We start from the raw sequence: 24,271 nt of genomic DNA, 5'->3' as shown, positions 1-24,271 counted from the left end.
CCAGTCAGGAAAAAATTATTTTCGCTCTTCTCAAAGCAGCCCCCCACATCAAGGATTGGTGGGAAACCTACTGCGAGCAGAAGGATGAAATTTTAGGCTCACTATTTTTAGCCGCACCCACTTGGAATTCATTCTGGGATGCCATCAAGGAGTAGTACTACCCTATTGGAAGCTATGAGGATCAATACATAAAGTGGACCATGCTGTGGCAGGAAAGGGACCAAGACATGCTGGAGTTTACCAATATTTTCCATACCCTTCGCACAAAGTTGGGTATCAAGGATACACAGTAGCATTTGGTACTCAAGTATTGCGGCTACCTGTTACATCTAGGAAGAAATAGAATTTCTGAACATCTCCTCGCTCGGCACGACATATCGATATGCTGTCAAGGTCGAGCAAAAGTTTAAATAGAAGAAGCGAGACTTTGGATCTGTGAATCAGAAGCAAGGGAAAGGTGCCCCCAAGCCGCAGAACAAAGGACAAAGCCAAGGTGGGGTGGCCCAAGATAACCGGCCAAAGCTGCAAGCAAAGAATAGCGTCACAAAGCTGAAAAAGGACACGGGAAAGTGGTGTGAGTTCCATAAGAGTGCCACTAACAACACAAGTGAATGTCGGGCGAAGCAGTCATTGGTGGCTAAGCTAAAGGTTTAAGAATCAGATGCATGTTCCGACTCTGAGTTAGAACCCGATAAGAGGAATGACAAAGGGAAGCAGATTATCGATGCAGAGCCTAATGCCATTATTGCCACCACGAAGATCCAGAATGAGGAACCCGAAGATCCAGAGGAGAAGGAGCATCTCTTCCACTCCTAGATGTGGGTAAAGGGCTCCCCACACAGTTCATTATCAACAACGGGAGCCAAAAGAACCTCATTTCGGCAAAGGTCGTGAAGCAACTGGGCTTACCGACCATGACACATCCACAACTGTACACCATCGGGTGGCTTCACCAAGGATGGCATCTCCGCATAAGCCAGCAGTGTCGCCTTCCATACAACATCAAGCCCTTCACGGATGAGGTATTATGTGACATTGCTCCCCTTGAATTTTGTAATATATTATTAGGACAACCATACTTGTGGAAGAGACATGCTGTGTATGAATCAAGGCCCCGTGCTGTTATTGTTACTTTGGGAAATAAGTTGTACAGGATACCAGAGGTAGCACCACCTACCGCCATCTCTTTGATTACTGCAAAACAATGTAGTAAGCTCATTTCCAAAACTGGGAAATTTGTTTTCCTGATGATACGCCCTCAAGGAAAGAAGAAGACAGTGGCCACGATCTCCAGACAGGGCCCCTCCACACGAAAACTACATATGGACAAGGTCATGGAGGATTACGAGGACATCTTCACCTCCCCTGTAGGGGTTCCTCTGCACTATCAGGTCAAGCACTCCATCAATCTGACCCCAGGTGCGCCGCTGCCCAATGGACTAATCTACCGGCACTCCATTCTAGAGAACGATGAAATCAAGAGGTAGATTCAGGAGTTGCTGCAAAAAGGTCACATCCATCCGAGTTCATCGCCGTGTGGGAGCCCGGTCGTGTTGGTACAGAAGAAGGATGGGACTTGGAGACTCTGTATTGACTATCGGGCACTGAAAAAGATCACTATCCGTAATAGCTACTCGATCCCACAGATTGGTGACTTCCTGGACCAACTGAAGGGGGCAAAATATTTCAGTGAGATCGATTTGAAGCTAGGATATCACCAGGTACCAATCGAACCCTTTGATGTGTGGAAGACTGCCTTCAAAGCCAAAGAGGGCCTTTTTGAATGGTTAGTTATGCCTTTCGGATTGATGAATGCTCCTACAACCTTCATGAAGCTAATGGATGACATCTTGCAGCCATTCACCAACTCATTTGTAGTGGTCTACTTGGATGACATCCTGATCTTCAGCCAGAGTTGGGAAGAGCACCTCCACCACATCCGACAGGTTCTCCAAACACTTGCGGCAACACAAATTATGTGCCAATTTGGAGAAATGCACTTTTGGCATGACCCAGGTTCAGTATCTAGGATAAATTATTGATGAACACAGGGTGCATGTGGATCCAGCCAAGATCCAAGTCATTCAGGATTGGCCATCTCCAACCACTCTGCCAGAGCTTTGCAAATTTCTAGGTCTTGCCAACTTCTATCACAGGTTCGTGTTGGGATTTTCTCATATCACTTGGCCCTTGAGTCAAGTCACCAAGGGAGGAGCAAAAGCAAAAATATTTTGGTCTGGATCTCAACAGAAGGCATTCACAAAGTTGAAAGAACGCCTCTGCTCGACACTAGTGCTTGCATTACCAGACTTGCAACAACCATTTGAGGTCGAGACAGATGCCTTTGACTATGCTATTGGGGCAGTCCTTACTCAACATAGGCATCCAGTGGCATATCATAGTGAGACACTTTCAGACAGAGTCCGAAAGTATCCCACTTATGACAAAGAGATGTATTCCATTGTGCAGGCCTGCCAACAATGGAAGCATTACATTTTGGGGAAGGAAACTATCATCCACACAGACCACTGACCCCTGCAGTTCATACAGACCCGAGGGAAATTGCAGAATGATCGCCATCAGAAGTGGTCCACATACCTGCAATAGTTCCTTTTGAATATCAAGTATAAGAAGGGCAACACCAATAATGTTGCAGATTGTCTGAGTCGACCACCGATCATGGCGTTAACCACCGTGCTCAACTCTTGTGGGCATGAGACTTTTGATTGGCCACTTCTCTACAAAATTGACCCAGAATTTAGACACACATACCAGACACTCTTGGAGGGTTAGCATGTTCCAGATTTTCACCTCGATGATGCCCTATTATGCCACCTGGGTAGCCTTTGTGTTCCTTCAGGCGAGCGTACCAAGATGATTTGGGAAGCACACTACAGTCGGGTTGCTGGGCATTTTGGGGTCGAGAAAACGGTGGCAGTACTCTAGAAGTATTTCTATTGGTTGAATCTTCGACAAGATGTCAGGAAGTACATTAGATCATGCACTGCCTGCGCCATTGCGAAACCAACCATCAAGAAGCAAGGCCTCTATACCCCACTGCCTACCCCTAGTCGACCTTGGGAATCCATCTCCATGGATTACATGTGAGGGTTTCCTTCCACTAAGCATGGAAATGACTATGTTTTTGTGGTCGTCGACAGGTTCTCGAAGATGGCCATTATGGCAGCCTGCAAGATGAATATCACAACAGAAGCCACTGCTAAACTCTTCTTTGAATGAGTGTGTGTACACTTTGGGATCCCACTGTCTATCATCTCAGGTCAGGACAACAGGTTCCTCAGTACATTTTGGTCCAGTCTCTGGTCATTGTTGGACACCAAACTCACTAAGTCCACAGCCTTCCATCCTCAAACTGATGGCCAGACAGAGGTTGTCAACAGGATGATTGTACACATTCGCCGCATGTACAACTCAAAGCATCCACGCACATGGGACGAGAGCCTCCCCTATGTTTGGCACAGCTACAACCGGGCTCTCCACAGCTCAACTGGCCATAGCCCTTTTCAGGTGGGCTTGGGGTTCTAGCCACTATGTACCATTGATGTGGCCATGCCATTTGTAGCTACTCACACAGATTCGACTCATGTCCAGTCCGAAACAGATAAGGAAAACAACTTCATTGAGAACATCCAACATATTTGCCAGTAGGTCCATGGCATTCTGGAGAAATCAAATTCCAAGTACAAGCAGTGACATGATCAACATCGGGTGCCACACAAGTTTTAGGTGGGTGACAAAGTCTGGTTGCATTTGAAAAAGGAATGCCTTACCGAAGCTTATCAGAAACTTAGACCACTCCGATATGGTCCTTACACCATTACCAAGGCTGTGGGAGACAATGAATTTGAGCTCAACATTCCCCCATTCCTTGGCCTGCACCCAGTGTTCAATGTGGATCACCTTCGGCCATACTTTCCACCATTACTAGACACATCCGACATTGCCGAACAACTCACACCCACAGACTTAAATCCATATTGCATGGAACAAGCTGCAACTGATTGGATAATGGACACACAGATCAAGCACACTCGCCAACAGAATATCCAACTGTATTGAGTTGTCAAAGCAGGCCAACTCCTTCACCGAGGCAAGTGGCTCACTAGGGACCAAGTTCAGCAGAAGTTCGCTCATCTCATGGAGGAATTCAACGCAATGGGGACCATTGCTTCCTAAGGGTGGAGGAATGATCCAAGTGGATATTGGTGGCCACCTGCGAATTCCACTTGGACCCCCACCATCTCTTCTTTCAATTTTTCAGTTTCCTTAATTGTTGCACAGTTTACTATTTTTAGCATTTTTTGGGTCTTAAACTTCTGGAGCCGTTTTGAGGCCCTAAACGACGCTTCTTTGGAAATCTACCACCAGCAATTCTTTGTTAAAATTTGTCTTTTTCATCGTAGTCCTCGGATAGATCTATCCAACGGGCTATCATGCGCGTCAAACGGAGATAATATGACCAAGTCGCGACCCCGGGAAGTTGGCTATCCAACTCACCCCAACGGGGCCCAGAAACTCTTGGTGTTACATCTCCTCGGGTTAGAGTTTTGGTTGTTTAGGGTTTGCTCTTATTTTTCAATAATAAAAAGGCCCTTGAGCCTCATTGTAAGGTAGCTTAGAGGCATGTAGCCGCAACATCTCTTCTCAGAGATAAGCTACCATCGCCCTAGTTGGTTTATTTCAATTGCTGTTTGTAAGCATATTTCATTATTTTACATTAATGAAATGAAGTATTATTTCCGTTGCATCTCTATGTTTATGGTTATCTCTGTAATTTTTTGCGTTCCTGTTTAAATCCAGATCAGTTGAACATGATAAAAGAGTCTACATCTGAATGCATGGAGTAGATGGGATGGTTTTGAGGTCGATCTTGACTGCTTACCATGTATTTCATGAAAGTTTCTCTGTATAGTTTCTTGGGTTATCCAAACACAGAAATTGTGGCATATGACATATCCAGTTGGAGGGATCCTTGAAGCTTGGCTCCCCAAGATCTGGACAATAGCATGCCATATTTTGGTGGAATATCAGCCACTACAATGTCCATGAGGATGCTCTTGGCAGGATATTGGACTAAGGTAATACACAAATCTTTGATTAACCCTAGACATTCTACTTGACTTGAATCAAAAGAGAACAAGTCTTTGTAAGGTCTAGTAATATCAAGTTTCAATTTTTCCATCACTGATTTTGGCATTAGGTTGTGAGAAGCCCCAGAATCTAACATGGCATTGTGTAGTATTTTATCATGAATATTATGGTTGATGTAAAAAGGGGGAATTCCTCCTTCTTGCGGTTTTCCATTAACATCTGGTCCAAATATTAATTCTGGTTTATCATCAAACAAGTTAACTGAGTCTTTGTTTTCAGTAATGTTCAAGTTCTGATGTACTTGTGATTTGTAAGTTTTGTTTTTAACTAGTTCAGTCAAAGGGATTGAAATTTTCAACTTGGATAACTCTGCTCCCAAATTGAATAATGAGGAAGGGTTGTAGACCTTTGGAACAGGGTTTTGAGTGGAACTATCTTCCTTTTTTTTACTTGGGATTTCCTTATGGGGACTTTCAAATCTAGCATTATGGGTGTTTTTCTCTGGTTCTTTAAGTGGAACTGATGTGGATGGCTGCTCAACCAGGGGTTGGTTGGCAGTTATTTCTTCAATGATGGGACTAGGAGGATTTTGGTTTGGTCTAGGGAGGATTTTACGCACTTCCGAAACAAGAACTTTATTTGTTATTTTGGGTTGATTTTCCATTGCTTTCTTAGTTTGGTTAGGAGGACCAACATTCTTTTTACTTCTCAAATTATATTGTTTGTGCACTTCAAATATGGCAGAGTCATATCCCTATTTATAGTCAAATGACTCTCCAGAATGGGTTTGAAGCTGTTGTAACATATGCAATTCTTCCTCATCCTGGGAGAGGAATATAGGGTTTTGATCATCTAATCCCATTAGGTTGATTTGGGTATCTTGTTCGGGATCATCAAGATCAAATGATTCTGCATAGTTTTCTTGAAAAGGGGGTCTAATGTTTTGATCAGGTCCATTCTTTCCTGTGTTTTGGTTTTTATTTTGGCTTTTCCTGAAATTAGCATTCCTAACTAGGGGTACTTGTTGATTATCCCATGTTTTTCTATCTAGGTTGTCAAGTCTATCCATGACTCTTTCTACATTTTTGGCCAAAATATCTACTTTACCATTAGATGTTGAAGCTTCATCAGCAAATCCTACTCTCCTTTCTATCTTTGCTCATGATTTTTTGGCTAAAAGATTAGCCTCTACTTTTATTGCATTGGTTTGGCTTTTCTCTAGGGTTGCAGGCTCTCTTTCCCTAATTTGGTAGGCCATATCTAGATCGAAACCATTAGGGAACTTCATCATTATGAGATCAGGAGGAGGCTTAAGGTTGGCAGGGATGGCATTATAAGTGCTATTAAACCTGGTGTAGTAGTCTTGAACTGATTCTTTAGGACTTCCCTTAATGTTCTCATACTCATAAAGTATCTGCAATGGGTTTTTCTTCCTTTCCAATCTCTCAATGAACATCCTATGAAAGTTTGTCATATCTGCAATACTACTATCAGCTAAGTTTCTAAACCAGGTTCTAACTTCCTGAGCTAATGTTTGGGCAAGAGTCTCATTCTTACATCTGCATCATCTATCTCATGTAACTCAAAATAATCATTCATTATGTTAACATGTTGCTGAGCAGTGTATAGGCCTGTAGCATCAAATAATTGAATTTTGCTTTGATAGTCCTGAGGTAGGTCATGTAACTGACTAGGCAACACCAAAGGGGCATATCTATTGGCCATGGCTAAAGCCTTGGCTTGGCTCGAAGATAAGGGAAGGTTAGTTTGGGTTGAGATGGAGATGGATGAGCTAACAGTACTTACAGTTGAAAATGAAAGATTTCCAATTGAAACCGAAGTATTAACAGTGGAATTTGGAATATCTACAATTAAACTTGAAATATTAATAGTGGATGAAGGGGTTTCTATAATGGAAATTGGGATAAAAGGGACAGTTGTGGATATAGGGGAGATGGAAGTATTTATAAGTGAACTTGAAGAGCTAATGGGTGAAGTGGGAGTGTCTATAGGTGGAAACAAGATTCTAGGTTGTATAAGGATATGTAGAATGAATGGGCCAGTGGAATGAACTGAAGTGGAAATAATGGATGGTTTGGTAGTGATGGAAGGGGTATTAATAACGTTGGAGGATTGAGCAGAAAGTTCAATAGTTAGAGTAGTATTAATGGATGATAGTGGAGTATTCAAAATATATTCATCAATTGATCTATTAGCTCTTTGAACTTCAAGGTTTGCAATAAAATAAGGATCTAGAACAGTTTCATCAAGCACACTTTCAGATTTTGTTCTAAAAAATGAGAGATCAAATTGCAAATCAAAAGGTAAATCTTCTAAAAACAACCACTGGTAAGGACAAGAATTAGCTTTAACTAATGGTGTTTTATAAGCTAAACTTTATTCTTTTTGGGATTTTCTTACAATTCTGTCTGGATCATCCACAATAACTACAGGGTTTGGATCCGGGTTGGCCCTGGTATAATGATCTTTCCTGGTAGCCAGAATTATAACTTTTAAAATGTTTTTTAGTGTAAATTTTAAAAATTCCGTAGAAACTGACTTTAAGGGGCTCAAGATGATGATTAAGATTTGCTTAAAGCTTTAGGAGACTAAGGATCGAGTCCCCAGTATGGTCGCCACTATGTTATCACTCAAGAATTTTCTTTAGAAGTTTTGGAAGAAGGGAAGGCTTCGTGGTAATCACAAACCAACTTTTAAGCATAGGCTCTAGTCGACCTATGGCTCAGAGAGGGCTCTCTCTATATAATTTAGCTATTTTTTCGTAGATATTAGTCTAGTTCTAGAGTTCAGGGGGGGTTTTGATTTGTATTAAGATTTGGTGGTGGAATCCTTAAAACAGGCTAATAGGTTGATGCCTTTAGACCATTGGGCCATGGAGTCATAGAAGGTGCATCAAAGCTAGAGTTAAATCAATAAAGGGAGTGTTCAAGGGGCAAGATAGCAGAGTGAAGCACAAATCCTTGAACTAAACGGTGAAATTAGTCTTAATGTGGGTGAGAGGGCAATCAAGAATCCTCAGACCGAGGCTAAGATGGGGGAACATCAGTGAATCATGAGTAAAGGGAAATTAAGAATCCTTTACTATGGACTAGAGGAGAAACTACGGAAGCTAAGGAGCAATTAAGAATTCCATAGCTAATATAGTTTAAGAGAAAACATTAAGAATGTATAACAGTAAGACAGAGTGCAGTTAAGAAAATTCTGAAATAATATTCAAGTTAAACATTCAGACTTCGGAAACATTTAATATTTTGAAACAACTTTAAGAGAGATAAAACAACACAAGAAAATTACTCATTTGTACTTCGCTTTACACATGAATCCCTTGAAATATCTGATCTTTATTCATCAATCATACAAGAGCTTTTATAGTCTTTGAGCAAAATTCTATTGAAAGTATAAGAATCCACACATAATACTTCGAAATATGAAGTATATATACAAAAATATTTACAAAATATCTCAAAACAACTTGAGACTTAATCTAAGGAATAAAAATAGCTTCTTGCATGAAGATAGAGAAAGATGTTGAACTGCTTCATGATGTCCCTTTTCTTGTGGTGTTGTTGGCTATTTTTAGTTAAGTTGGAGCCCTTTAAGCTGGCTGATATTTGTAGCATTTCTACACTAGAATCTTCTTCACTTTTATCTTTCAACTGATACTCTTTGACCCTGCTACTCTTTGACTGTGCTGCTCTGCTTTTACCTATTTTAACTGGCTGCTTTCATTTACTGTACAATAACTTTCTAATGTAAATTTATTATAGTAAATCTATCATATTTTTCCACCATTCCGCATTAGGTAGTTTTACATTCATCATCCTTCTGTAGATTTCATTTGCCTCTGTGTACTTTACAAAATTTGGCTTAGTGAGGAACAAGTGTTTCACCTCATGCTCTAGAAAAAATAATTTCTCCAATGTGTCATATAACACTTTTCCTATTGGCAGGGCTTTAATTGCAGAAGAACTTGCTTGTTCCTTAGCCAATTTTCTTAATCTATCTCCATAGTCCAGCTGAGGCATGAGCTTGTCATTGATGACCATAGGACTGGGAAGACCCTTCTCCCTCAAAATCTGAAACTTAGCCATGAATCTATCAATGGCTACCTGCATGTTATGGCATTTCTCTTCTAAGTTAAGCATAAGGTTTCTTTTGGAAAGAACCTTCCTAATCTCCAGAATGGCCTCAGTCCTATCTTCTATGTTAAGCTCATGGAGCTCATATATGTTCTTGCTGTTTAGAAAGTGGATGAGTCGATTAGCATCCTCTGGTTTATTCCCCAGATCTTCCTCTACTTTTTGGATAGCTTTAGTAGCTATATTCACTAATTCTCTATGCTCAAATATAACTTGAATTGATGGCCAAATATCATTGATGGAGTCAATGATATTGGCCCAGAGCATTTCTTTGGTTTGACCCAGTGGTTTCTGTATTGTTAAATCCTTCTCCAGGATTTTTATTCTCTCACCCATTCTCAATGCCTTTTTTGTTTCTTCTTTTTGCTGGAGTTGGGCAAGTTTACAATTAGTTTCCAGACTTGCTACGTTTTCCTTTAGTCTCTTCATCTCTATAGCCTAGATAGACATCTCTTCCATGGCTTTTACTAATTCTGTTGCTTTCTCTCCCTGTGTACCTGTTGCTGTTGTAGACTCTGCTGTCACTGGAAATGCTGTGGCAGGTGGAGCTGTGGGAGCTAGTGACGCTGCCAGTGTGGAAGGAACTGCTGTAGATACTGTGGGGAAGACAGTTATAGAATTTTTGGCCAAGTCACTTTTCTTCGACTGAATTAAAGTGTCCAACTCCTTCTCTATCTCCTTGAGTTGATCGTTTAGTTTCAGGACCAAGTCCATGAGCTCTTCATGTCCTTGCTGTGCTTCTAGGACTTCTTGTGTTTGTGGGTGATGCAACTGGGGTATCTTTAGCTACTTCTTGAGTGCAGCAATGTCATCATTTTTCTTTTTAATTAGCTGCTCTGCAACTTTTACATCTTTGGGATCGTGTCCCAATTCAATCACTAAGTCCTCTAAGGACTTGATTCTATTATCCTTGGCCTGTGAGGAGGCCTTCTCCAACTAAAATTGTGCTGATGTATTGTTCAGGGATTTCTGTAATTGGTGGGAAACAATGGCCTTCCCTGTCGATGTAGAGTAAATCATCTCTCCTGTTTGCTTGTGCAGTTCAATCTGGTCAATGGGATGAATATCCCTTGCCAGTACTTCAAAGTCCACCTTTATGAAATCTGATGCTGCTCTTGGCTGCTGAGTGGTTGGCTTGATAAATGTCATCTGCATTTTCCCCTCTTTGATATCAAAGGCTGACATTAGCCTTGTTTGATTGGCGGGGGTCATTTTCAGATACTGGGCATATGTTTGGGCTTTAAGCCTCTCATTCCTAGCTTTAATCTCTTTGTATCTTTCCTTTATGTCTTGATCTTTATCTGCAAGAATTCTAAAGGAGGATACCTCAACACTTTGTTGCCTCATCAATATCTGAGTTTGTGATGTGGAGGGCTCCTGCATACTCCCAGATGGAGCGGTGGGCCTGCTTCTTTCAACCTCTGTATTAGTGACCTCAGCTGAGTGATCAATGAACTCTTGCTTAGAGGCTGGATTAGGCTTTTGCGTTTTGTTTGACTCTTTTTGTACATCAGAAGTAGGCATTCCTGAAGTGGAAGCCCCTTCTCTATTCCTTTTTGGGACCTTTTCCTCATTCTGAGGAGTTTGCATGACTGGAAGGGCACTTGAAGTAGTTGCTGGTTCTTCTGATGGTTCTGTTCTGGTTGGCTGATCTGGCCTGTTTGATTGTTCCGGCCTATCTGATTGTCCTGGAACTTGTAGGAAAGAATCCTCATCAAGTTTTTTTTCCAGATCTATTAATGTGTTTTCCACAATAGCTTCAGTATTATCCCTGTCCTCTAAACTGTTTTCCACCCATTGCAATTGGTTGGCATACTTTTCTATCTCAGGGATGTGGTGATGGATATAGGGAGCCATCTTGTTTTTTTTCCTTCTTTTGCAGATGAAATCCAAGGGATCATATCTCCATATGAAGCTCTGTTTTAATTTTAGTCTCTAAAGGATTAGGTCTGCCTCCTTTCCAACTTCTCTGCTATTACAAATAAAAGGACCCAATTGATATTTGATCTTGAGCTAGGCTTTCTTTTTGGATTGAACGAAGTTTACCTAATATGAATTTATTATCTGTCTGTAGTACTCCAGGGAAAATAACCTCATTGGGAGGTATTTAGGTAGTTTGCATGGGGCCAACTCACAACCATAAATCCTAATTTCAGTGTGTTTTTGTTACAAGTACCAATCTCCCACCTGATGATTGATGTTTAGATGAAGGACTCTCCTAATCTCAGGACTGATTCTTGGTGGAGGGGTTCCACTGAGCATGGTCATCACAGGGTGGAAAAAGGAATCTATGAATTCATTATATGAATAGGGCGAGGGATGTTGATGAATCAATGGGGTCCAGAAGATAAATGATCTTGGTTGGCCCTTGGTGTCCAATTTTTGCAAGGTAAGTGGGAATTTTTCTGATTGGTAATATAGGAAAAGGTCATACAAGACCGAGGAGTATTTGAAGACTCTCTCATTACTCATTCTGAGGAACTGTTCATGCATCCTGTTAGCTATGAACTGAGCATAGTCATATATGATAGCAGGAGGCTGTCTTGGAGTGTATATGGACATGAAGGCTAAAATAATATCTTCAATATATTCACTGGTGGTAGAACCCAGGACACTAGATATCATATCCACAATACTTTTGCCCCAAGGAGAAAATAAAGCTGCTACATATGGAGGGGGGTCTTTGGGGGTATACTTCTCTTCTATGATGAAGGTTTGGATTATCTGGGCCAATCTTGCAGGGTTGAGTTTGGGATATAAGTCCAACAAGTCTCCAATGGAGAGGGGAGTCAAGTTTTGGCCAGGTTGGAGTTGTAGCATCTCATTTATAGATTCAGCAATGATAGTGAAAAGTATGGCCTGGTTGGGGGACATGACTGCTCTTTGACTGGGGACATAGTTGGCATGGCAATAATGTACAATTTCTGGGAAAATGTGGACTCTAGGAAACTGGTACTTAGGAAAATTGGACTCCCACAGACCAATTTCATCAGCCTGGTTCAAGTATCTATCCCTACTTTGGCAGTATACTTTGAGTGGGGATTCATGGATAGAGGTGTCCTTTATCTGGAAATCCCTATCAGCCAGGGGGAGGTGGTCCAGGTCTAAGTGGGGTGTAGAGATGGGTCTCACATCCATGGCGATTGGGGCAACCATTCTCAATTCTTGTGGATTTGAGAATGGGGGAGGTAATTTGCAGTGTTTTTAGGGCAATGGTGGTTTAGCACAGAGTAGGCTTAGGTTGGTTAAGATTCCTTAATTAATTTTAAACTTAACTAAGACTACTCAATCACTAGTTTTCTTTGAAATTAACAGGATTTTTCGGTGAATTGTGGCTTAAATACCTGGAAATGAGGTAAAAATGGCTATGAATAGGGCAGCTAGTGATTGTAGACGGTTGAAGGTGTTCTGTACAGGCTGCAAGGTTGTCTAGGCGGTCTGTGGCATCTTTGGAGTGCAATTGGATGTGGGTTGACGACTTTGATGTTCGCAGGTGGCGTGCATGCAAACAAAGGTTTACAGCTAAAATTCCAGTGAAAACAAATGATTTGGGGCTTTTTTGGCTTTATGTGCAAAAGTCAATTTTGGCAGGTACGGGGTGAAAAGTGATTGTTTTTTCATGTAGCGGGCCGGTAAATGGTTTCTATTGCACCACTTTTGGGCGCCCGATGGTTTTCGAGAGGAGCTGCCTGATTTCACTCATCGGCTAACACGTAGCATCGGGGGCTCGTGGACAAACCACTTTATTGGGCGGGTATCGTTCGACGGATGGGTTGGCCTGATATGGATAAGGGCCGTCAAATGTGGATGGAAGCGATCACACAGTGATCAGGCGGGAAAGCTGCACGGAGGCTAATGGGGGGCCCAGTGGGCACTTAAGTGCGGTGGTATAAGGGTTAATGATGGATTAAGGCGGGATTAAGCCATCAGGGTGATTAATGGAGGGTTTAAATGACACTTTATTCCTTTTTATCGCAGATCGATTGATTAGATATTTTGGTTGGGGTGACTATATATTATAGTTTATATTTAAACTAAGGGGCGGGGTTAATTAATATGTAGGAGCTATATATACGGGGAAAGGTGTTTTCATCGGGATTTAATATAATAAATTAGTAATTAATGTGAAAAGATGAGCAGACAAGGGAAAAATCAATAAGCAAATGCTCTTTTTTGTGAACTTTGATGTTTTCACATATTAACATTAATACTTAGGGTAATGTGTTTTTGTGGGTTTTTTGGAAAAAAGGGGTTTTTCATGGGGGGTTATTACTTTCCCTAGGAAAATAGTGTTTTATCCTTAGGAAAATGGGTTTTACTAGGGAAATGAGGGGGGATGAAGGGAGATGGATTTATGAGGGGGAATCTAGTACTTGTTGTCCTTAAGTCATTGAGCCGAGGGTCCTGTCCCTCCAAAAGTCAGAGAAATCCTCTGAGTCTCTTTTGACTTAAAGGTTTTTGTACTTCGAAATTTATTATGGGAAATTATTCTAGTAAAAGGTGAAATGAATGGAGGAAGTTAATTAATTGACTTTGAAGTCCATTTCCATGTTTGATTTCCCATTCACATTTGAAATACATGTTGAAAGATGATAAATGTGCCAATCATCATACTTCTGCAACCTTTCTTCTACTTACCCATCTACTCATCCTACCATTTTTACTTCTCTTTATTAGGGTGCATTTGAGCTAGCAAACCCTTATCAAATATTTTTCCTTTTCTTTACAATAGTAAACTAACTAAATCTAACCTTATTACTTCCAAGGGCCCAGATTAAACAGTTGGGCTCCTTTTTTTTTTTCACTACTGGTTCACGGATACCCATGGTCAGTGGGTCCGCTACGTCCAAGATCGAACAACGCTAGCGTGGACCCCACCCGAAGGGGGTCACACCCCTCGGCCTATTAACTGACCTGACCCCAAGAGCTTTCTAATTTCGACCCTGTGACCTCCCATTCGCGAGGCCCCGGCTTGACCGATTGAGCTAACCCTTGGGGCTAGTTGGGCTCCTTTTATTTACTCTACCTATCTAATTATCTGCCAAGGTTACACTGTTTGGCCAAATTTTTATTTTCTATCTATAGACATGAAATTAAGAACATGAAATAGCCAAGTTTAAACATTTTGACTATCATGGATTGTGGTAATAATAACAAGCTGCACACAATCATTATTATACATAAAAAGTAAATAGGAGTGGCATTTTGGCTTGCTCACTTTCATGGTCTTTTTTCTTTTCTTGGGGTTCATATTTTTCATCTTTTTTGACCTTTTTGTTCTTTTTGTCCTTTGATTATTCTTTTAGGACATACCCTCTTTACATTTTTTAATTTTTTGAATATGGAAAACATTTGCAAAAGCAAAGGTATGTACAATATTACAAGGGTTAACCTCAATCATTCAAAATTATGACTCCTATTGTTATAGGAACCTAACACATACCACTGGCATGCATATGGAGACAATGACTACTCCTACAGAAAATAACTCATACACACTACCACCTCATATTCCATCCACCCATGTTGATGGCTTCTCTCCACACAACTGTGGGTTGTTAGAAGCTTTGCTGCATGAGTCTCAAGCAATGGGTGGTGGCCGGAATACGCGATCTTCATAAATGATTACACAATTGCCACCAATCTCATCAAGAAGTAACTTGACCAATTATGTTGGAGCAAGTGAGTCAGAAATAGAATGCAGTGAATAAAGTTATCCAATCACCCCTCTCGGTGGTCCCGCTGCTTCAGTATTCAGTGAAAACACCCCCCCATCTCTTGAGCACCAGTCCATGGGACGAGTCATCATCCGCTCAGTCAGCAATTGTTGTAGATCTAACCCAAGAATAGTATAGATCTGATATATAAGTATAAAAGAATGCAAATAAACCCAGAAATAATATGAAATGATACTTTATTGATCAAACCCTTAAGGTAGGGCAACACCATACATTCACTCCTTAAGGAAGGAGAACACTCCACAAGCCATATGCCTGTTCATACAAGAATACTTCACATCATCTTCATATCTCTCCATGTGGAGTCTCTAGCCTCTATATAAGCCTCATACATACAATACCATGGGTCATTACAATGGGTCCCTCATACCATCAACTAATACCATGGGCCCATTACATTATTATTAACTACTTGTGGTCCCTTACATGACATGGGTTAACCACCTTATTTATTACTATGGCCCATCCCATTATTACATTATTACCTTGGGTACCTCCCTTGGTACCCCATATTACCCCCCTAGGTATATAACATTCCACCCCCCTAAGCATGTTTCGTCCCCGAAACATGGGAAGAACACAAATAATAAGATCTACTCAAAAGAGTAGTCCACTGATACCATGCACGTGCATCTAGCCATCCAAGAGAAAGGTGAACCCTCGATCTCGCTGGTGCCTCGCTCACTTGAGATGGAAGTTGACCGTGGCAGCTCTTCTGTGTTGATGTGTAGTAGGTGGATCGTTTCTCCTTTCTATCTATCATGTGACTACTTGGTTTCCATGATGGTTGTCTTGCAGGGTGATGTGGGTGATGATATGTTGAAGTTTTAACCCACGATGGCTTTTGCTTGACTTCACCCTGCTGTGGTGCCTGTTGTGATGTCTTCTTTTTCAATATGACTTCAACCACTGAGCCCTCCTCTGATATATCATCACCTGTAACCTTTTCTTCTGCAGCCTCTGTTTGTGTTTGATTGTCGATCATCAAAGGCTCATCATCTGATATGTCAGTCCCTTGAACATCTTCTGCTTCAGCCTCCATGTGCTCTACCTGTTTATGGATGGAAATATCCTGTAATGTAATTTTCTTCTTTTTATACCATAGCTTCAGGAATTTCTTCTGCACATTAATATTGATAGTACCCACGGATTCCATCCAAGGATATCCCAAAACAACATCCATATTATCCATCTCTGAGGCATAAAAATCACCATGCAACACATATTTATCCATAGAAATCTTCAAATCCTTGTACACTTGAACATCCTCATTATCAACCTGTGTATGTTCAATTTGTTTTGCTGGGACTTGCAATTTTTTTGCCAAATTAACACTGATAAAATTATGTTTACAACTAGGATTGATAGAAACAATGATCTTCTCTTTCTGAATCAATCCATGAACCTGCAATACAGAGATACCAGCCAAAAATAACCCTTTTGGTTCCTTGGTTTCCTTCTTTCCTGTAAAAATAAAAGCTTTGCTAGGCTGTGTGTCTGTCTGTGTGTGCTTATCCACAAGATTTGATTTACGGTCAAAGCGCTCTAAAAGAGCTTTTTTGAAGGCATCCCAATTCTGAAAAGGTCCATTGCGACGCTGATGCCATTCCGCCCATTGCCCTCGTTCATTGTCCAGGTACATGGTCCCCACCCCAAGCTTAGTCCAATCATCTAGGATATGATTCAATCTGAAATACTGCTCCATTTGTGCTAGCCATGTTGACGTGTGAGAACCGTCAAATTTATACAAGTCCCTCGAACTCCGATCTAGGCCCGCCATCACAAAAATATTGGTGAAAAATTGAAATAGTCACAGATCCATCAATATTGCTCAGAATCTCTATTATAACCTGTTTTTAGAAATGGAACAACTACTCTGCATCTGCCCATGTGGTAGAAATCTTGATCCAGGCACTTGAAATTTCAGATCTGCGCTGCTACTCTCCCGCCGTCACCCAAAATTTATGCAAAAAGAGCTGATTTTAATTCAGCGATATCTCCCTCATCCGGACTCCGATTCGACTGATTGTTTTTTTGAAATCATGTGTTTTTTCACAAAGATTCTAGATATACAATTAAATCTTGCAGATCTGGCACCAAGACTTCTAGATCTGCGCCGCAAACTCGCTGTCCTGAAAATTGTCTGCAACCCCACTGATTTTTAAATCAGCGATATCTCCTTCATCCAGACTCCGATTCAACTGATTTTTTTTTTGAATTTGGGTATTTTTTCATAAGGAATACAGATCTGTAATTAGATTCTATATATCTGGCACCAAAACATACAGATCTGATCTGCAATTTCGCCACCCAAAAATCCCTGCAAAAAATAAAAAAAAATTCTCCACGGTTTGCCCAATAAAGTGCTTCGATACCAATTGTTGTAGATCTAACCCAGAAATGTTATGATAACAGAAATAACCCAAGAATAACAAGATCCAAATAGATAGAAATGCTTCTTTATTATGAAAACCCTTAAGGTAGGGCAACACCATACATTCACTCCTTAAGGAAGGAGAACACTCCACAAGCCATATGCTTGTTTATACAATAATACTTCTCTTCATCTTCATATCTCTCCATGTGGAGTCTCTAGCCTCTATATAGGCCTCATACATACAATACCATGCATCATTACCATGGTTTTCTCATACCATCAATTAATACCATGGGCCCATTACATTATTATTAACTACTTGTAGTCCCTTACATGACATGGGTTAACCACCTTATTTATTACTATGACCCATCCCATTATTACATTATTACCTTGGATACCTCCCTTGGTACCCCATATTACCCCCCTAGGTATAATTTTGATCCAGACAATGAAATTTCAAATCTGCGCTGCTACTCTCCCGCCGTCACCCAAAATTTCTGAAAAAAGAGCTGATTTTAAATCAGCGATATCTCCCTCATCCGGACTCCGATTCGACTGATTTTTTTTTTGAAATCATGTGTTTTTTCACAAAGATTCCAGATCTACAATTAGATCTTGTAGATCTGGCACCAAAACTTCTAGATCTGCGCCGCAAACTCGCTGTCCTGAAAATTGTCTGGAACCCCATTGATTTTTAAATCAGCGATATCTCCTTCATCCGGACTCCAATTCAACTGATTTTTTTTTTTGAATTTGGGTATTTTTTCACAAGGAATATAGATCTATAATTAGATTCTGCAGATCTGGCACCAAAACGTACAGATCTGATCTGCAATTTCGCCACCCAAAAATCCCTGCAAAAAATGAAAAAAAATTTCTCCACGGTTTGCCCAAGAAAGTGCTCTAATACCACTTGTTGTAGATCTAATATGAAAATATAGCTCTGATACCAATTGTTGTAGCTCTGATACCAATTGTTGTAGATCTAACCCAAGAATATTATAGATCTGATATAAAAGTATAAGAGAATGCAAATAAACCCAGAAATAATATGAAATGATACTTTATTGATCAAACCCTTAAGGTAGGGCAACACCATACATTCACTCCTTAAGGAAGGAGAACACTTCACAAGCCATATGCCTGTTCATACAAGAATACTTCACATCATCTTCATATCTCTCCATGTGGAGTCTCTAGCCTCTATATAGGCCTCATACATACAATACCATGGGTCATTACCATGGTTCCCTCATACCATCAACTAATACCATGGGCCCATTACATTATTATTAACTACTTATGGTCCCTTACATGACATGGGTTAACCACCTTATTTATTACTATGGCCCATCCCATTATTACATTATTACCTTGGGTACCTCCCTTGGTACCCCATATTACCCCCCTAGGTATATAACAGCAATTGGTAAGTGTTTCCATTTAGTGAGTTGTTTTCATGAAAAGAATAGGGAAAACACATGGATTTTCATCTCTTAACATATTTCTATTTTGGAAACTACATAAACCTATTATTGCAACTAAAGGTACTGAATCTGTTACAGTCTCACCCCTCTTTTTGAGAAGGCTCATTTTTTTAATTGCATTTTTGTCACGGGTGAACATAAAGATTGAAGAGCGCAACGAATTTATGTCTAGCACTAACTGTGGAGATGAAGAATTTCCACGTTATTGAACCTTGCAAGGCCAAATGTTTCGCCTGTCTTGGATTGGTATGATTCCTATGCTGAGCTTGTTGAGAAAGAGCAATATGCTATTAGTGATGCTCTTGCCACTCTAATCAATGATGATTTCTATGTAGATATTCAACAGATGGCTTCAGGACCTTCTACATCAAATCATGTTTGGGGGCTTGGTTCTTGCCACTGGAATAATATGCCTGGTGTCACACAAATTGCTGATCTTCCTTGAGATTTTGAATTTCATCTTTAACTATAATATAGGGTCTTGAAGATAGTCGGTGTATCAAGACAGTGTAAACAAGAGCTAATTCAATGAATTTTTGCAGTTGATAGTCTTCAACATGTAGCTATAACAGGTTAACTGGATTTAAAATGCAAAAGCAAGCATATTTATAGTATATTAAAGTGGTATCCATCTACTATGTGTGGGCTAAGCCAGATATTAGAGGCAAAGACTAAGTTTCAATTAGATTAGTAGGTTCTTTTGCTGGAGTAGCAGTAGTCAGGTTAAATTGTTGTAAATGTGTAGTTGGATAGTCATTGTAGAAGGTCTATGATATAGAATTCTAATTCACTACAAATTATCATGATCTATTGGTACTTATGTAATTCTCCTTGATGGTTTGGATTCTAGTGGTCTCGTGTGTTTGATCAGAATTTTTGGAAATATAGCATTTGATGATATATTTGATGTTGTTACGTTTGTGTTTGATTCTTACTTTATCCACTTTTCTTCCAATTATGTTTTGATGGAATTCAGTGAGAAGTTATGGTTTTATGTGAAAAACAACATGTGTCTTCTGTTTATGACCTTTGTATCTCAAATGCATGAATTTTAAAGTTTTTTTTTTAAATACATCCTGATCCCTTTGTTATTGTGGTCTAGTTTATTTATCCTTTTGCAATTTGTTGATAATTGTTACTGCGTGGTTAGCAGTAATTAAAATTACAACGTTATACACTAATCATCATTGCTGCTATTGTTTCCTTTTATCAGTAGCTAAAGTTAAAATTTTCTTATGTTAAAGATGTTAAGTTTCCATTGCATCTGTCTAAATATAAAACCTAAAGTTTAAGATAATACAGTCTGTATGTACAATTTATATTATTTCTATACCCACTTTTATTTGTCATAATTGTTGTGGCATGAAACTTGTAAAGTTCATCAATTCATTCTTGTGTTGTGCCAAAATAATATTCCTAATGTCATGCTATATGATAATCTTTTGCATTAGAAATATTTTATTTGAAATATTTGAAAGATGCATCTTGCATCTGTAAATAGTTGACAAGTAATTATCGTTAATATGTGTAGTAATTGTTGGCAAGTAATTACTGTGAACATGAACAATAATAGTTGGGATGTCTTCCTTTTACTAACTTGGTGGCTATACGTAGGTAATTGCTTTTATTGCAATTATTACCATTTTTAACTTTTCAAGTTGTTTGTATTGTTTGATTATGTTTTTACTTTTTCATGATCAATTTTTGGATGGGTAGATTTGGCAAATTTTCTAAAAGGGCATGCCCTTTGCAAGAATTTCATGGAAATATGTGCATTGTATTTATTAATTATATTCAAACTGCCAGAACTAGGATACTGTGTTTTTACGAGAAGTAAAATACTTGTTAGTATTGGTCTCTAGTTGGGTTTTATCATAGTCGTGAGGGGCATTATGCAGAGCGCAAGTTCTTTGAACTAATATTCAGAAATCCATTATGTGGATGCATACATAGTTATTAATTATATGAAAATTGCCAGAGTTAGCATGATGTGCTTTTCTCAGAAATAGAATATCTCTAAGTGCTAGGCTCTATTGTAGTTGCTAGGGCATTATGTAGAAAACACACCTTTTAATTAATACTCAGAAAGCCATTATCTGGATACCAGTGATTGAAATGCAATTTTTTTTTTTTTTATATTATAAGAGTGACACTTTAAGGTATCCAGTGAAATTCAAGTTGTATTTGGTAAAAGTTAATACCACCTATGGTATTGATAATAGGTCTAAGGGGGGTCCCTTTCTTTTGAATCTTGGGAAGCCCATATATCCTCGGAGAGTGAGAGGGTTACTTTCTATAAGCTTGTGACTTAATGAGCTTACAAAAGTATTAGACTTAATTGCCAGGGAAACAACTTTTGAAACCCTTTTAAAGGGGTTCTTATTTAGCTTTCTATAGCTCCTACTGTTGCATAGATGATATAACATCTTCTTCTTGTAATCATCTCTATCTAAAATCGCCACCCCTCCTCCTTTATCTGCTTTAAGGACAACAACATCAAGGTTGTTTAAAGATTTTAGGGCTTCAAATTCAGCCTTGCTAATATTTCTTTTAGGCGGCTTAGAATTCCTAAGAATCATGGAACAATATTTCCTAATAACATCCTCAGTGTGATTAGGCAACTCCTTGATGCCAGATTCAGTGGAGCAGATGATCTCCTCAACTAGAATCTTTCTAGGGGCTAGGGAAAAATTCAAACCTTTCTCAAGAAGATTATAGATCGGAGGATCAAAAGAGAACTTAGAAAGGTTAATAACCTAATTCTTAAAGAGCAAACGAATGATGCATTATTATTATTATTATTATTATTAAACGAAGACTTATTATTATTTTTATTAAATGAAGAATTATTAGGATTATTACTGATACTAGAATTATCTAAAATGTTAAGAGTTATTAGGATTAATGTTATCATAATTACTAGAATTAAAATAGTTAGATTTATTATAATTATTCAATTTTCCGTTAATAATTGTTTTTAATTACAAACTATTTTTTAAATATGATGAAATGTAATAAATTAATTATTCTTTTCTATCAAATATAATTATAGTTAAATTTTTTTAGAGCTATCAAATATTTTTCATTTAAGCCAACCCAATTTTGAAATTCCAAATTGTACCTCCGAGGAATACTGGGTATCTCGAATAAAAGACAAGAAGGGATAAAAAAAACATTACTCTACTCATTGTTGAGACGTTGCTCATATCCGATGAGAGTATTATTGTAATTTATGAGGAATTCTTTATGGTTTTTTTTTCTTTTTTCCACTTAAAGGGCATTATCCACTCACAAAAAAGCCATTATTAGTCTTCACCTCTATTGGGGACTATAGCAATCACCTCATACTTAATAGTCCATTGACTATGGATTAGTTTGCTAAGATTTATTACTTTAACCAAAGTTTCATGTGCATAACCAAAGTTGTAGCGATTTTTCCTTATTTTCAATTTTCCTTAAATTATTAAAAAAATTTATAATTTTTGAAAAATGTATTTCTCATTTTCTGATAGTCCTAGAGCACTTTGATGGGACCTAATAGCCCTGGCAGAGTGGATTTTTTTTCCTATTTTCCAATGCATGACAAATCATTTTAAAATGAAAAAAAGGGCTAATATTGTAAGTGGCCATTTTGTCAGTGAACGCTCTGACACTGACACTAACATTGTTACTCTTGACACTGCTATTGCTCTGCCCAAGGATGCTAGAACTGATGGGGTGTCAAGTTCCTTATGTAAGCATCGGAGGCTCGAGGAGGGGCGGGTGCTGAACAAATATCTGGCCTTGAACAAAATGGTTTTGCTTGAAATATTTACAACTCGATATCAAATGAGATTACAACTCACAAGTAATAGGGGTGTGGGCCAAACTATGTATTAGATGGCTTGGTAGTTGTGCAAAACAATATGTGTATGAAGGCGGGGATGTGTGCATAATAAAGTTTCTCTTGCACATACTCCTCTTCCATACAACTAATTTCGCACTGATGTGTTTTCTCATGGATCATGTTGTTCACAATAGCAAGAAATTTCCTTTTATGGCACAAAATTTGGATATCGGTGTGCGCCCCTTCATTTTAATGTTAACAAATGAGGTGGGGCAGTCGACGACTTAGGAAGAAGTACTCGTGATTTTGCTAACAATTTCTTATCTTAAGGTCAAATCCTCCTCCTGTCTCAAATGAGAGATTAAATCTAATCATTCATTTGCATGGGCTGATAATGATAACAAAAATATTCAAAGCTCATTTTGGCTGTGGATACTATCAAAAGGACCTTGTGCTTCCTTTGTAATCATTGCTAGGAAAAAATCACTAGTATTAATGTAGATGCAACACCTAAAGAAGAATAATATGAGGAGGAGAAACCCTGTTGTTATTTTCTTGCGACAAAGGGGATTGCCTTTACTTTCTAAATAAACGGGCCAAGGATTTGATTAGGGACATCAATCTCTTTCACCTCTATTGCTCGATAAGAATGATCCATGCAAAATTTTGTATACCTTTTAATTTAAAGAATTAAAAAAATTACACCTGACATATGTTTTGGGTGCTTTGGTTTCTTAAATCTTATTACACACTATCTCTTTGTCTATATAAAACTCAGATACAAGTTCCTTTATTCATCAAACACATATTCTTATTAGTTAACATTTATAAATTCTTGTAAATTTTTGTTCAACCACTATAAATTCTTAATTTATTCACTAGACTTAAAGGCCACAAACATTTCGTTAATTCTCGGGAATATTAGAAATATTTTTGGCAAAAGAGACCACTGTTTCCAAAATTAAAGTTATTGTGAGGATTTTGATGATTTTAGTGAAGTGAATAATGTGGCAATACTATGTAGACTGATCTATTTTGGTGTGCAGAGAAAGGCTATACGGGGAGTGTGGGAAAAAGGCTTTGTTGATCTAGATTAGATCATTATGTTGCTTTTCATCTATCTCGATGCTTTCAGAGTGGAAAAACTGGAGGAGTCAACTCATGGGACCGCTTTTACCAGTGGGACCTAGTTTAGAAAAATAGGGTCTGAAACCTTCCAGGATCATTTTGAGGCATCAAATGACATTTTTTTTGGGGTAAAACCTTGTTTCTTTTTTACAGCATTGGAGTTGCCAATATTCAAGGGGTCTCCCCGATATTTGGTGCCAGCTAGACCTCACACGATATGGGATAGGAGCCCCATCCAAAATATGACCTGACTGTCATTTACTTAAATATTTTCTTTGGCTTTAGCTATCAACAAGAGAGAGAGTCGCATATGTGTCTTCGAAAAACAAGCAAAATGTGCCTGGTGAATGTTCAGTTTCTAGCTTATCAAGGTTCTTCTACTGGTGGGGGGAAAGAAAGTGAGCCTATGGAGAGAGGTAATAGTACCACCCTAATAAAGA

The 24,271-nt window shown here is 39.0% G+C and overlaps 1 pseudogene across 1 annotated transcript in view; it reads left to right on the top strand.

The window, feature by feature from the left end:
- The window catches only part of LOC149149596 (transcription factor GAMYB-like), a 48,838-nt pseudogene extending 29,305 nt beyond the window's left edge, over positions 1–19,533 (top strand). The window contains exons 3-4 of the transcript XR_016263052.1: positions 14,712–15,099; positions 19,007–19,533. The product of XR_016263052.1 is annotated as a transcription factor GAMYB-like (transcript). The remainder of the gene's footprint in view (positions 1–14,711; positions 15,100–19,006) is intronic.
- Positions 19,534–24,271: the final 4,738 nt, after the last annotated feature.

This window comes from Pinus tabuliformis, chromosome 9 (genome assembly GCF_031772625.1).
Source record: "Pinus tabuliformis cultivar Carrire ecotype Pingquan chromosome 9, CPIR1, whole genome shotgun sequence".
In the NCBI taxonomy this organism is placed as follows: Eukaryota; Viridiplantae; Streptophyta; class Pinopsida; order Pinales; family Pinaceae; genus Pinus; species Pinus tabuliformis.
This window is presented reverse-complemented; position numbering and strand designations above follow the sequence as displayed.